This window comes from Choloepus didactylus, chromosome 20, assembly GCF_015220235.1.
Source record: "Choloepus didactylus isolate mChoDid1 chromosome 20, mChoDid1.pri, whole genome shotgun sequence".
Taxonomy (NCBI): domain Eukaryota; kingdom Metazoa; phylum Chordata; class Mammalia; order Pilosa; family Megalonychidae; genus Choloepus; species Choloepus didactylus.
In genome coordinates this window covers 62,495,115-62,511,254 of record NC_051326.1, presented here as the reverse complement: position 1 = coordinate 62,511,254, position 16,140 = coordinate 62,495,115, and the positions used below count along the sequence as shown (strand labels likewise).

Here is a 16,140-nt window from a genome sequence, read left to right as displayed (position 1 = left end):
AGAAACATACAGCTCAATTGCCAAAGCAGGGCTTTAAAACAAACCTGGGTCTTGCTGACCGGCGGAAAATGGAACACCACAGGAAGCCCAGCAGATGTATACTACCACACAGCAGATCTATAGTACCACACACTGAGCTGCCCACTGCCAACCTACCATCTCTGTCACAGGCCACGGTGGGTGCTGATTTGGGGGAAGATTCAAGACAGAGCCAATCTGAAAACTGGCCAGCGAGAGAAACAAAGAAACAGAGATCAAAGAAAACCAACAAGAAACTCTTGGCAAAAAGGAAAAAAAACCCTCCAGAATAAACTAATCAAGAAAATAAGATGCCTAGATGGAAAAAAAATCATGAGTCACACCAGGAAATACAAAAATATGGCCCAAAGGAACAAATGAACACCTCAACTGAGATTCAAGCATTGAAACAACTAATTAAAGATGTTCAAAAAAAATCTTCTAAATCAAATCAATGAGTTGAAAGAAAATGTGACAAAAGAGATGGAAGATATAAAGAAGACAATGGGTGACCATAAGGAAAAATTCGTAAGCTTGGAAAAGAAATGGCAGAACTTCTGGGAATGAAATGCACAACAGAAGAGGTGAAAAAAACAATGCAATCATACAAAAGCAGACTTGGAGAGGCAGAAGAAAAGATTACTGAACTAAAGGACAGGACATCTGAAATCCAACACACAAAAGAAGAGATAGGCAAAAGAACGGAAAAATATGAGCAGAGACTCAGGGAACTGAATGACAACATGAAGTGCACAAAAATATGTGTTATAGGTGTCCCAGAAGGAGAAGGTAAGGCAAAAGGGGCAGAAGGAATAATAGCGGAAATAATCAATGAAAATTTTCTAACTCCTATGAAAAACATAAAATTACAGGTCCAAGAAGTACAGTGTACCTTAAACAGAGCTGATCCAAATACACCTATTACAAGACACTAGTCAGATTTTCAAATGTCAAAGACAAAGAGAATTCTGAAAGCAGCAAGAGAAAAGCAACACACCACCTACAAGGGAAGTTCAATAAGACTAAGTGTGGACTTCTCAGTAGAAACCATGAAGGTGAGAAGACAGTGGTATGACATATTTAAAGTACTGAAAGAGAAAATCTGCCAACCAAGAATCCTATATCCAGCAAAACTGTCCTTCAAAAATAAGGAAGGGTTTAAAATATACACAGATAAACAGACACTGAGAGAGTTTGTGAACAGGAGACCTCCACTACAAGAAATACTAAAGGGAGTGCCCAGACAGGAAAAGACAGGAGAGAGAGGTTTGGAGAAGAATATAGAAAGGAAGATATCAGGAGATAAAAAGAGGGTAAAGATTGGGCATTTGATCCTGAAGGAGTACAGAATGATCAACAGGATTGTCTGTACTGATCCAGAAATGGACAGCACATATTGGATGATAGTAGCACAATATTGTAGGTACACTGAACAAAGATGACTGAGTACGGTTGAAAGAGGAAGCTTAAGGGCATGTAAGATACCAGAAGGAAAGATAGAAGATAAAGCCTGGTACCGTATAATCTAGTGAAACCTACAATGGCCAACAACTGATTAAATGTACAAATACAAGGATGTTTTTACATAAGGGAGAACAAATCAATGCCAACTTTGCAAGCTGTTAAAATGGGATGGTATTGGGGAAAAAGTACAATTAATGCAAACTGGAGTTAATATAATTAACAGTAACACTGTAACATGCTTCCGTTAATTGTAACAAAGGCAACTTACCAAAGCTAAATGTCTATAAAACAGGGATATAAGGAGGGGTATGGGATTCTTGGCATTGGTGGTCTTGTCTGACTTTTTTTTACTGTATTTAATTTTAATTTTATTTCTTCTTTTGTTGCTTTTTAGTTGTCATATTTTGGTTTCTTTTTCTTTTTTGGCCTCTTCCCCTTTCTTTGTGGAAGAAATGGAAATGCCCTCATATAGATAGTGGTGGTGAATGTATAACTGTGATTATACAGGGAATCATTGTTTACTTAGGATAGAATGTATGGCATGGGTCTAAAAAAGAGAGGAATACAAGTGCTGGAGAATATGTGGAGAGAGGGATGTACGTAATCACTGTTGGTGGGGAAGCAGAATGGTACAGCCCATCTGGAGGGCAGTGTAGTGGTTCCACAGGAAGCTAAGCATGGGGTTGCCATATGGTAGTCCTGCAACTCTGTTACTGGGTATATACTTAGAAGAACTGAAAAGAGGAACAAGGAAGATACTGATGAGGTTTTAAAACTACAGCTTCTGTGTGAGACCAAAAGAAGGGATGCTTATTAGGTGCAAAATCTATATTTTTTGTAACACACTATATAATTTAATTTGTATGGGCAATTTATTCAAACAACATAATTAATACAACTTTGAATAAGGAGTGAAATCTGGTTGGTTCGTACAGGTTAGTGTGAAACACCAATACATCCCAGAGTAATCTGGACAGAGACTAAAAATGTATTTGCAAAGACCCCTTTGAGGGACTGGGGGAAAATGTGGAAATACTAAACTTCCCCACCTGGGGAATTACTGATATTCTCACAAGCATTGGGGGTTACCAATTTAGAAAGCTGAGCCCTTGATCTTGGGGCTTCCCCTTATGAAGTTTGTTACTGCAAAGGAGAGGCTAAGCCTACTTAAAATTGTGCTTAAGAGTCACCCCCAGAGAATCCATTTTGTTGCTCAGATGTAGCCCCTCTAAGTCAACTCTGCAGGTAAATTCAATGCCCTCCCCTAAGTGGGACATGACTCCTAGGAGTGTAAATCTCTCTGGCAATGTGGGATATGACTTGCTGGGATGAGCCTGGCCCTGGCATTGTGTATTGAGAAAACCTTCTTGGACCAAAAGGGGCAAGTGAAATGAAAAAAAAAAAAAGTTACAACAGCTGAGAGATTTCAAATAGAGTCAAGAGGTCATTCAGGAGGTTATCTGTATGCATTATATAGATATCGATTTTTAGTTTTTAGTGTATTAGAAGAGCTAGAAGGAAATACCTGAAACTGTTGAACTGCAACTCAGTAGACTTTACTCTTTAAGACAACTATGTAACTATATACCTTACATTGTGTGACTATGTGATTGTGAAAACTTTGTGGCCCCCACTAATTTTATCCAGTGTATGAGTAGAAAAATAAAAACAAAAAGTAACTGAATAATACAGAGATGGGGGTATGGGAAGTTTTTACTTTAACTTTTATTCTTATTGTTTTTTGTATATGGTAATAAAAATGTTCAAAAATTGTGGTGAATGCATAACTATATCATGGTATTGTGAACAACTGATTGTACACTGTAGATGACTATGGTTTGTGAATATATTTCAATAGAAGGCTTTAATTAAAAAAAAGGATAAGATGGCTGGGTCAAAAACTGCCTTCACAGTAATAACTTTCTTCTACACTTATGTTGTTTCAATAAATTGCCCATACAAGTCAAATTATATAGTGTGTTACAAAAAATACAGATTTTGCACCTAATAAGCATCCCTTCTTTTGGTCTCACACAGAAGCTGTAGTCTTAAAACCTCATCAGTATCTTCCTTGTTCCTCTTTTCAGTTCTTCTAAGTGTATACCCAGTAACACTTCAAGAAAGAAATTACAATAATTTCAAAATGCAATCCCTGGACTCAAATATACCAAATCAATATCCAGAAATGTATAGACACTAAGTCAACTAACAAATAAAATAAGTAAAATAACTAAGTAAACTAGAAATCTCAGGTGGGATCATGCATGATCAGGTACATCACTTTGCTACCGTAAGTGTTTTTTAAACACAATTCACATTTGTTTCATACACATCCACTTCAGGAGTTAAATTAGAGAGCTGATGCTAAAAATTTGAAACTATGATCTTTGATACCTTAAAAGAACATTCAGTTTAATACAAAGAAATTAAAGAAGTAAATTTCAGAACAGTTGATCACAAACTTTAAAGGTCTGTTACACTACTTTGGTGTAAACAAAGGTTCAAGTAAGGTTAAGAAAGAATAACATTTTCTTTTCCCACTGAAGACATTATCCAAGAAATAGGTGACACAGGCATTCTACAGAAAAGAGCCAGCCATTAGATGTTACAAATAAAGGACTCCCTAGATTAGCAACTAACCAAGTTTAAAAAGTCTTAACATATTTAGAGTAATATTTATGAATATAAGCATAATAGTTTTTTCCTGCCTTCTATAAACAATCATCTTGGAAATGTTAAAAGTGGGTTCCAACTGGTATGAGAAGTGAAAAGAAGCTGCAGGTGTTCACAGGGTGAACTTCTGATTCACTTTCTCAAAGCAATCTTTGGAAGCAGTAGGATTTGGCTTGATTATAGGAGAATCTGATGTGCAGTTTGCAGGGCAGACTTTTCAATGGGTCTCCACAAACGGGAATGCCTTCACCAAGTGAAGGGTCTCTTCCATGCTTCAGGCCACTGGGAGATCACTGACACTAAAATACTTGATGACTCCATTGGGGTCAATTATGAAGAGACCTCTTAGTGCAAGACCTGCACCTTCTAATAGCACACCATATTCTCAGGATATTTGTTTAGTTCAATCTGAGCAGAGTATGATATTCATTTGGCCCAAACCACCACTCTTCCCTGATGTATTTATCCAGGCAATATGGCTAAAGTGGGAATCACCGAAAGAGCAACAACTTCACAGTTCACCATGAAATTCAGTGGCTTTGTCACCAAAAGCAACAATTTCACAAAGGTGAAATCCAAAGGACAGAAGAAAAGCACCAAATATTTCCCCTTAAATTCATCAAGGTTTAGTTCTTTGAAATCTTTGTTGACAACAGCTGTACCCTTAAAATAGGGTACATGATGGATGACAGCAGGAATGTAGTTTGAGGAACTGGTGCTGAAAGCAAATTTTGCCTGACCATTACCAGACCACACTACATTTGCCAGGCACTTTCTTCAGAAGCAGCAGGTCTAAGGGATGCAGCAGCAGAAACACCCCAAGGAACAGTGCTCACATGTTGGGGAATTGAAGCCTGGAGCAACATTCCCACAGCAGCAGCCATCTTCAGTGCGCATGGCAGACCAGTAATAACTTTCAACGTGAATGGATTAAACTCCCCAATTAAAAGACACAGACTAGTAGAATGGATTAAAATATATGACCCATCAATATGCTGTTTACAAGAGACTCATCATACATCCTACAATACAGAGACTGAAGTGACAAGATGGAAAAAAAATATTCCATGCAAGCTGCAACCAAAAGAAAACAGGGGTAGCTGTATTAATAGACAAACGCAAAGATGTCATAGGAGACAACATACATTAAATAGTAATAAAAGGGGCAATTCACCCAGAAGAAGTAACAATTATAAATGTTTATGCACCCAATCAAGGAGCTCCAAAGTACATGAGACAAACACTGCCTTAACTGAAGGGAGCAATACACATTTACACAATAATAATGGAAGACTTCAATACACCATTCTCTTCTATAGACAGAACTAGACAAAGGACCAATAAGGAAACTAAGAACCTAAAAAATGTGATACATGGACTAGAGTTAACAAGACACATACAGATTGTAACATCCCAAAGTAACAGGATATACGTTCTTCTCTAGCACTCTAGAAATGTTCTTCAGTGTAGATACATGCTGCAGCACATAACAAGCCTTAATAAACTTAAAAAGATTGAAATTAATCAAAGTACATTCTCTAACCATAATGGAATGCAACTAGATATCAATAACCACCAAAGAACCAGATCTTTCACCTTATATGGAGGTTAAACAACACATGCCTAAACAACCAGTAAGTCAAGGAAGAAACTGCAAAAGAAATAGGTAAATATCTAGAGACAAATGAAAATGAGAATACAACATATCAAAACATATGGGAGGCAGTGAAGGCAGTGCTCAGAGGGAAATTTATAGCTATGAATGCAGACATAAAACATGCAGAGATAAAACCAAAGACGTAATGAACAACTGAAGAAGCTACAGAATGATAAGCAAACTAACCCTAAGGCAAGCAGAGGAAAAGAAATAAAGATTAAAGCAGAAATAAAAGAGCTGGAGAACAAAAAAAAAAAAAAAATAGGGAGAAGAAATAAAACCAAAAGTAGGTTCCTTGAGAAGATCAACAAGATTGACAAACCCTTAGCTAGACTGACAAAGTCAAAAAGAGAGAAAAACCAAATAAAAAGAAATCAGAAATGAGTGAGGTCATTACTATGGATCCCCCCCAAATTTTAAAAATTGTAACAGGACACTATGAACAACTGTACACCAACAAACTAGACAACCTGGAGGAAATGGACAACTTCCTGGAAACACATGTACAACCTAGAATGACCCAAGAAGAAATAATACCTCAACAAACCAATCACAAGAAAAGAGATACAGTCAGTAATCAAAAATCTACCTCCAAATAAAAGCACAGAGCCAGATGGCTTCATAGGGGAATATTAACAAACTTTACAAAAAGAACACCATGCCTACAAAAAATTGGTGAAAAAGGCACATTACCTAACAAATTTTGCAAAGCTAATATCACTCTAATAGCAAAACCAAATAAAGATACTACAAGAAAGGAAAACTACAAAAACTCTCAACAAAATACTTGCAAATCAGATCCAAAGACACATTAAAAGAATTATACAGCATGACCAAGAGGTTCATTCCAGGCATGCAAGGGTGGCTGAACATGAGAAAAATAAAGGTAATACAAAACATTAACAAATGGAAAGGGCAAAACCAAATGATCACCTCGATAGACACTGAAACAGCATTTGAAAAAAATCAGCATACTTTTTTGACAAAAACACGTTAAAAGGTAGGAATTGAAGGCACCTTCTTCAATATGTTAAAGGGCATATATGAAAAACTCACAGCCAGCATAGTACTCAATGGTGAGAAACTGACAGCCTTTGCCCTAAGAAGGATAATGAATTAAGGATGCTCACTGCTACCACTATTACTCAACATTTTGCTAGAAGTTCCAGCAAGAGCAATTTGCCAAGACAAAGAAATAAAAGGTATCCAAATTGAAATGGAAGAAGTAAAACTGTCATCATTTACAGATGATATGATCTTATATTTGGAAAATTCTAAGAAATCAATGACAAAGCTACTTGAGCTAATAAACCAACTCAGAAGAGTGGGAGGATACAAGATTAATGCATATAACTCAGTAATGTTCCTATACACTAGCATTCTGGTTTGCTATAGTTGCCATTATGCAAAATATCAGAAAAGGATTGGCTTTTATAGAGGGGATTTTTTTGGTTAGAAATTTACAGTTCTTAGGCCCTAAAAATGTCCAAACTAAGGCATCAACAAGAGGATACCTTCACTGAAGAATGGCCACGGCATCCAGAACACCTGTCTGCTGGGAAGGCATGTGGCTGAAATCAGCCAGATCTTTGCTCCTGGGTTGTGTTCCAAAATGGCTTACTCTAAAATGTCTCTGGGCATCTATCTTAGTTCTTCTCTCTCAGTTCCTCTGCATCCTTGCTTCCTTCTTCTAGGACATTTCTCTCTTTGCATCTTGGGGTCCTCTCTTAGCTTCTCCAGGTAAACTCTAGTCTTCATCTCTCAGCTTACCATCTCCATCCTTCTGTCTGCATCTCCAAGCGTCTTAAGCATCAGCCCCTCTGTCAGCTCTTGAGCTCTCTTAAGTACTCCAGTGAACTAATCAATATCCACCCTGAATGGGCAGAGTTCACACTTCCATGGAAATAATTTAGACAAAGGTTTTGCCCACAGTTGGGTGAGTCATATCTCCATGGGAACATTAAATCAAAAGGTTCCACCCAAAAAGACTGAATTAAAAGATCATGGCTTTCCTGGGGCCGATAACAGCTTCAAGCCAGCATATCCCACCCCCTGGACACCAGAAACACATGTTCTTTCCAAATGCAAAAAATACATTCATTCCAGCACAATACAGATAAGTAAAAAATTTTACCAAAATCAGTTACAGGCATGGTTTTTCCCAAGGCAAAATTACCCTCTGCCTTGGACCTGTAAAACTCAGAACAAGTCATCTGTTTCCAATACAAAAAGGAGGGATGATCACATGGTAAACATTTGCATAGCCATAGGGAGACATTGAAAGGAAAATGGGGGTCACAGAACCAAAACAGTTCCGAAAAGCCCCAAGGCAAACTTCATTAGATTTCAAAGTCTGAATCATTTATAGAATGCCATTTTATCCTTTGGGTTTGAGTCAGTCCCACCCTTTCCAAAGGCTTACATAGTGGTCTTTTTCTCTCCAAATGCTGGGGTGACTGCTCCAACATACCTACACACTGAAGACACCACCTTCTCTGCCCCACCCTCCTCAAACATCTAGGTAGCAACCAGATTGTCTGCCATTTCCAGGATACATGCTCAACCCCTTCAGAACAGTGGGGTAGTAGCCAGGCTCTCCCCAATCTCTGGGGATGTACACAAAACTCTCTGAGGTGCACCACACTCTCTGAGGCCTGGGGTGGCAGCACACTTTCTGAGCATTGAGGCGGAAAGCCTGCCCTCTGTCTCCATGGGAAACAAACTTTCCACATGCACAGGTAGTTTTGCTCTCCTGGCCAGAGATTTCTTGGCTCCAGACTTTAGCTTTCATGGTTCTACCTGTGAAGTTATCTTTCCTTCAATTTGTCCCTTTTCTGCCTTTAGTCCAGACTGGCAGTAGTTCCATTTATACAGATCATAGAAAAAAATTGTTGGCTTGGCATGCAGCATACTAGGGTCAAAAATGTCAACCAAAAGGACATTCCACAAATCCTTTCTGGATAACACCATCACCAATCATGGCTTGTACTGAAATGGCTGGCTGGTTTCAGGTTTCATTAAATCCTCATGTGGTGGATTATTTTCTGAGTTCTCAGTTTCTAGAGGCCCAAAAACATCCAAACCATCAACTTCTGCTTTCTTTGCACCCAAGACTTCAGTTCTCAGCTAATCTCTTTCTTCTTGCATTTTACTGTAAGCTGCAAGGAGAAGCAGACTGAATTTTCCACATTTAGTTTGGAGATCTCTTCAGTTTAGTATCCTAGCTCATCGCTTTCAAATTCTGCTGTCCATCCGACACAACTCACTTTTGCCAAATTCTCCACCACTTTAAAAACAAGGATCCCCTTTCTTCCAGTTGGCAATGACACATTCATCATTTCTGTTTAAGGAGTCATTAGAAATTCCTTTGGAGTCCATATTTCTACCAACAGACTCTTCAAAGAATTCTAGGCCTTTTCCATCAAGCTCCTCACAATTCTTACAGAATCTTCCCCTTACTCACTTAAAACGTTTTTAAAACTCAGCAGCAGCACACCACTTCTCTGACAGCAAACTCTGTTCCAGTCTGCTAAAGCTGCCATTATGCAAAATACCAGAAATGGATTGGCTTTTATAAAGGAGATTTATTAGGTTACAAACAGTACAGTTCTGAGGCAATAAAAGTGTCCACACTAAGGCATCAACAACAGGATACCTTTATTAAAGAACAGTTGGAGCATCCAGAACACCTGTCAGCTGGGAAGACGTGGCTGGTGTCTGCTGGTCCTTTGCTCCTGGTTATGTTCCAAAATGGCTCTCTCTAAAATGTCTCTGGGCATCTGTCTTACCTCCTCTCAGCTCCACTGCATCCTTGCTTCTTTCTCCCAGGGCATTTCTAAGTACCTGGGGGCCCTCTCTTAGCTTCTCTGGGACAAACTCTGGGCTTCATCTCTTAACTTAGCATCTCCAAAAATCCTTCTGTTCATATCTCCAGGCATTTCTAAGTGTCAGCCTCTGTGTTGGTTCTTGAGCTCTCTTAAGTACTTCAGTGAACAAATCAAAACCCACCCTGAAAGGGCAGGGCCCACACCTCCATGGAAATAATTTAATCAACAATCTTACCCACAGTATGGTGGCTCAATATTCGTAGAAACAGCTGAACAAGGCCGGATTAAAAGATCGTAGCACTCCGGGGTCCATAATACTTTCAAAGAAGCACAACTAGTAATGACCTAATTGAAGATGCAATCAAGGTAAAATGGCATTCATAATAACAACTAAAAAAATCAAGTACCTAGGAATAAAATTAATAAAGAATGTAAAAGACATCTAAACTGACAACTAAAAATGTTACTAAAAAAAATGAAAGGGGATATAATTAGGTGAAAAGATATTCCATGTTAATGAATAACAAGGCTAAACATCATTAAGCTGTCAATTCTACCCAAACTGATTTACAGATTCAACAACATTCCAATCAAAATTCCAACAATCTACTTTGCAGAGTTGCAAAAGCAGTTATCAAACTTATTTGGAAGGGAAAGGGGCCTCAAATTGCCAAAAACATTCTAAAAAAGAAGAACAAAGTGGGAGAACATACATTTCCTGAATTTACAGTCTACTATAAAGCCACAGTGGTCAAAACAGCATGGTATTGGGGGATGGGGCAAGATGGCAGAATGGTGAGGTGTGGAATTTAGTTACTCCTCTAGGGTTGCCGTAAGTAACAAGGAACTGTATGAAACAGCCTTTGCAGGGTCTCCAGTGACCAGTCACATATTGTATGCTCGTTTGGAATGGGTGGAACAGCAGAGATCACAGCAAAAATCTGTAATCTTCCCTGACAAGGGGCTGGCAACCCTACCATCAGACATAGTGGACTGCCTTAGAGCTGGCTCCGAGGGGGAAAAAAAAAACAATCTGTGCTGGGAGCAAGAAGTGGGGCTAAACACAGCCTCAATCACAGAATTGAGTAACATATTAATTAATTAATTAATTAACATATTAATTAATGTTTGGAGTTGGGGGTGTTCAGAGTGAAGAAGGACTGGGATCCAGGAAGGGGTGGCACATAGAAGCGGGCACCCAATTGGACTCTAATTCTGTGGTTCCAAAAATGTTTGGCTTTTTTTTTCTTTACATTTTGTCCCTTTTCTTTTCTTGCTCTCTAATGCCTTATTTTTTTACAATTCAGTAGCCCCCTGGCAAGGGCAGAATTAAATGTGGTGGAAAGTGACTATCAGGTGAAAGAGGTAATAGCCTAAAGCCCATATCTTTAAACACTCTATACTGAGACTGACAAAACTTGGGGGCTGAGGAAAGGCATTAAAAAGGGATTTCTTTTTTTTCTTTTTTTGTTTCTTTTTTCTTTTTTAAATAACTATTTTAAGTAGCTCTTTACAGAAAGCCTCAGGTATTAGCAATGAGCCTCTGGACTCAGCAGCAGAGAGCTGAAATAGGTCTGAGAGACAAATCAACGAACCTACTGGCATAGACAATTCCCTAAAAGGCATAACTTCCCCAAGAAAAGTGGGGCATGGTCCAGCTCAAGTGGCAGACCTCCTTCAAGGAACTCAGACCCCAAGGGTTGGAAAACAGAAGAGCTTCAGTAAGCAATGCCCCCAACAGGAAGAGAGTCTGTGGAGAACTAAGGCCCACAACACTTTACACTAGTGGGGAGCTGTGAGTGGACAAGCACCACCTGTTGAATAGGATAGGAAAAGCACAGAGACTAGAGGACTCACAGGAGAGTCTCATTCTCAGGGAAACTTCATATCCTCCTCCTGAGACCTGGGCCTCTATTGACTGGGAAAACCCGACTGGGGTCAACCACATCTGAGGAGACCCTCTCGCAAAAATGTTACAGAGGCAGGGTAAGAAACAGAAAAACAAGAAGTGAGGAATTCTGACCACCTAAATAAAACCTAAGGTAGAGGTACAGAATAAGTTGAACTGAATGCCAAAGGACAGAGAACAAAGCCAACAAACAGGAACCCCCTAGGTAAAAGAGTGAAAATGAGCTCCAGAATAAACTAATCAAGAAAATCAAACACGTAGACAGCTGAAGATAATGAGTCATACTAGGAAACACAAAAATATGGACCAGCCAAAGGAAAAAACTAATAGTTCAACTAAAATAAAGGAGTTGAGACAACCAAGTAAAGATACTCAAACAAATCTCCTAAATCAATTAAAAAAATCAACTGAATGAACTGAGAGAAGATACGGCAAAAGAGATGAAGGATATAAAGAAAACACTGGATAACCATAAACAAGAATCTGTAAGCTTGAGAAAACAAATGGCAGAACTTATGGGAATGAAGGGCACAACAGAAGGATGAAAAACACAGTGGAGAGATACAACAGATTTGAAAAGGCAGGAAAAAAGATCAGTGAATTGGAAGACCTGACATCTGAATTCACAGGAAAACTATGAGCAGGGCCTTAGGGAGATGAATGACAACATGAATCACAGGAATATATACATGTTCTGGGTGTCCCAGAAGGAGAAGAGAAGGGAAAAGGGGCAGAAAGACTAATAGAAGAAACATTCAATGAAAATTTCCCAACTCTTATGAAAGACATAAAATTACAGATTCAAGAAGTACAGCATACCTCAAACAGAACAGATCCCAAAACACCTACTAAAAGACACTTACTGATTCGATTGTCCAATGTCAAAGAAAAGAGAGCATTCTGAAAGCAGCAAGAGAAAAGTAATCGATCACATACAAGGGAAGCCCGATAAGTCTATGTACAGATTTCTCTGGAGAAACCATGGAGGCGAGAAGGCAGTGGTATGATATAAGATACTGAAAAGAGAAGAAACCGCCAACCATGAACAATATATATGACAAAACTGTCCTTCAAAAATGAGGGAGAGATTAAAATATTTTCAGACAAACAGACACAGAGAGTTTGTTAATAAGAGACCGGTGCTACAAGAAATACTAAAGGAAGTGCTACAGGATGATAGAAAAAGACAAAAGAGAGAGCTTTGGAGAAGAGTGTAGAAATGAAAACTATTAGGAAAGGTAAAAGAAGAAAGAGAAAAAAATAAGACTCACATATAAAATCCAAAACACAAAATGGTAGAAGTACTGCCCTTACAGTAATAACACTAAATGTTAATGGAATAAACTCCCCAATAAAAAGACATAGACTGGCAATATAGATTAAAAAACAGGACCCATTTATATGTTGTCTACAAGAAACTCACATTAGATACAAAGATAAAAATAGGATGAAAGTGAAAGGGTGGAAAAAGATACTTCATGCAAACAGCAACCAGAAAAATACAAGAGTAGCTATACTGATATCAGACAAATTAGACTTCAAAAGTAAAACAATTAAAACAAAGGACACTATATATTAATAAAAGGGTCAATTCATCAAGAAAACATAACAATCATAAATATTTATGCACCAAGCCAGAGTGCCCCAAAATACACGAGGCAAACACTGAGAACACTGAAAGGAGAAGTACATACCTCTACAACAATAGTTGGAGACTTCAATACACCACTCTCATCAATGGATACAACATGTAGACAGAGGAACAATAAAACAGAGATGTTGAACTATACAACAAATGAACTAGACTTGACAGACATTTATAGAACACTACACCCCACAATAGCAGGATACACATTTTTCTCAAGTGCTCATGGAACATTCTCTAGGACAGACCACATGTTAGGTCACAAAGCAAGTCGTAACAAATTTAAAAATATCTGCATTACATGAAAAACTTTCTCAGATAATGGAATGAAGATGGAAATAAATATCAGGCAGAAGGTCATAAAATTCACAAATACATGAAAGCTAAAGAACACATCTTAGAAAACGAGTGGATAAGGGAAGAAATTACAAAAGAAATTAGTAAATAACTCAAGGCAAATGACAATGAAAACACAACATATCAAAATTATGGAGTGCAGCAAAGGCAGTGCTGAGAGTGAAACTGCCCTAAATGCCTATATTAAAAGAGCAGAGAGCAAAAATTGAGGAATTTACTGTTCACCTCAAGGAGCTAGAGAAAGGAAACCAAACTACCCCCAAAACAAACAGAAGGAAATATGCAAAAATCTGTAAAGCTCCTATACACAAGAAATGTGCAACAAGAGGAGGAAATCAAGAAAAAATTTCCACTTACATTAGCAACCAAAAGAAACAAGTGTTTAAGAATAAACTTAACGAAGGCCACAAAGATCTATACAGAGAAAACTTCAAGGAACTGCTAAAAGAAATCAAAAAGGACCTAAAAAAAATGGAAGAATATACTGTGTTCATGGTTTGGAAGAGTAAATACAGTTAAGATGCCAATTCTACCTAAACTGACTCACAGATTCAATGCAATACCAATTAAAATCCCAACAACTTACTTTGCAGAAATAGAAAAATCAATAACCAAATTTTTTGGAAGGGCAATGTTCCCCAAATAGCCAAAAATATCTTGAGAAAGAGGAACAAAGTGGGATGTCTCACACTACCTGACTTTGAAACATATTACAAAGCTACAGTGGTCAAAACAGCATGGTACTAGCATAAGGATAGTTATACCAACCAATGGAATCTAATTGTTCAGAAACAGACCCTCACATCTATGGACAACTGATCTTTCATAAGGCAGTCAAGCCAAAGAAACTGGGACAGAGCAGCCTCTTCAATAAATGGTGCTTAGAGAACTGGATATCCATTTCCAAAAGAAAGAGGATTCCTAGCTGACATCTTATATAAAAATTAACACAAAAAGGATCAAACACATAAACATTAATGCTAAGAACATAAGACTCTTAGAAGAAAATGTAGGGCAATATCTTAAAGATCTTGTGATAGGAGCTGGATTCCTAGACCTTACACCCAGTGCAGGAGCAATAAAAGAAATTAAACACTTTTGTATATCAAAGAACTTTGTCAGAAAAGTAAAAAGGCAGCCTAGGAAATGGCAGGCAATATTTGGAAACCACATGTCAGATAAGGGTTTAATATCCTGAATATACAAAGGGGTCTCACAACTCAACAAGAGAATAGCAAACAACCCAATTAAAAAATGGGCAAGACCTTATGAAGCTCATTACCACAAAGGAGAATCTAAACTTGTATGTAATGGTGCCTAAGAGTCTCCCCCGGAGTACCTCTTTGTTGCTCAGATGTGGCCCTCTCTCTCTCTAACTGAGCCATCTCGACAGGTGAACTCGCTGCCCTCCCCCCTACGTGGGACCTGACTCCCAGGGGTGTAAAACTCTCTGGCAACGCAGAGTATGACTCCCGGGGATGAATGTGGACCCGGCATCGTGGGACTGAGAGTATCTTCTTGACCAAAAGGGAGATGCAAAATGAGACAAAATAGTTTCAGTGGCTGAGAGATTCCAAATGGAGTCGAGAGGTCACTCTGGTGGACATTTTTATGCACTATATAGATTAACACCTCTTAGGCTTTAATGTATTGGAATAGCTAGAAGTAAATACCTGAAACTACCAAACTCCAACCCAGCAGTCTGGACTCCTGAAGACAATTATATAATAATGTAGATTACAAGGGGTGACAGTGTGATTGTGAAGACCTTGTGGATCACACCCCCTTTATCTAGTGTATGGATGAGTGGAGGAATGGGGATAAAAACTAAAGGACAAATGGGGTGGGATGGGGGGATGATTTGGGGGTTCTTTTTTCACTTTTATTTTTTATTCTTGTTCTGGTTCTTTCTGATGTAAGGAAAATGTTCAGAGATAGATTGTGGTGATGAACGTGTTAACTATGTTATCATACTGTGGACAGTGGACTGTATATCATGGATGATTGTACGGTGTGTGAATGTATTTCAATAAAACTGAATTTAATAAAAAAAAGGGGCGAGAGACACAGACAGATACTTTTCTCAAAAGGAAATACAAATGGCTCAAAAACATGAAAAAATGTTCAACTATACAGAGAAAAATTCAAGGAACTGCTAAAGGGCTATTAGAGAAATGCATATCAAAACCTCAATGAGACATCACCTCACACCTACCAGAATGGCATCAAAAAACAGAAAATTACCAGTGCTAGAAGATGTGGAGAAAGAGGCACTGTTGGTGGGAATGTAGAAAGGCACTGTGGCAGTTCCTCAGAAAGCTTAGTATAGATTTGCCATATGACCCAGTTATTCCATTAGTAGGTATATACTCAGAGAAACTGAAAGTTAAGACATGAACGGGACATTTGTAAATCGATGTTTATAGTGGCATTATTCCCAATTGCCAAGAGCAAAAACAGCCCAAATGTCCATTAATGGATGAGTGGATAAACAAACTGGTATATACAGACAATGGAATGTTATGCAGCTCTAAGATAGAACAAAGTCACAGAACATATAATAGCGTGGATAAACCGTGAGGACGTTATG

General features: G+C 38.3%; 1 protein-coding gene and 1 pseudogene across 3 annotated transcripts in view; both read right to left on the bottom strand.

Annotated features, from left to right (window-relative positions):
• LOC119516925 (zinc finger protein 596-like) overlaps nucleotides 1–16,140 on the bottom strand; it is a 141,267-nt gene that overhangs the window by 109,909 nt on the left and 15,218 nt on the right. The gene's annotated exons all lie outside the window — the stretch shown is intronic.
• On the bottom strand, nucleotides 3,738–6,017 carry LOC119516926 (annotated as a pseudogene).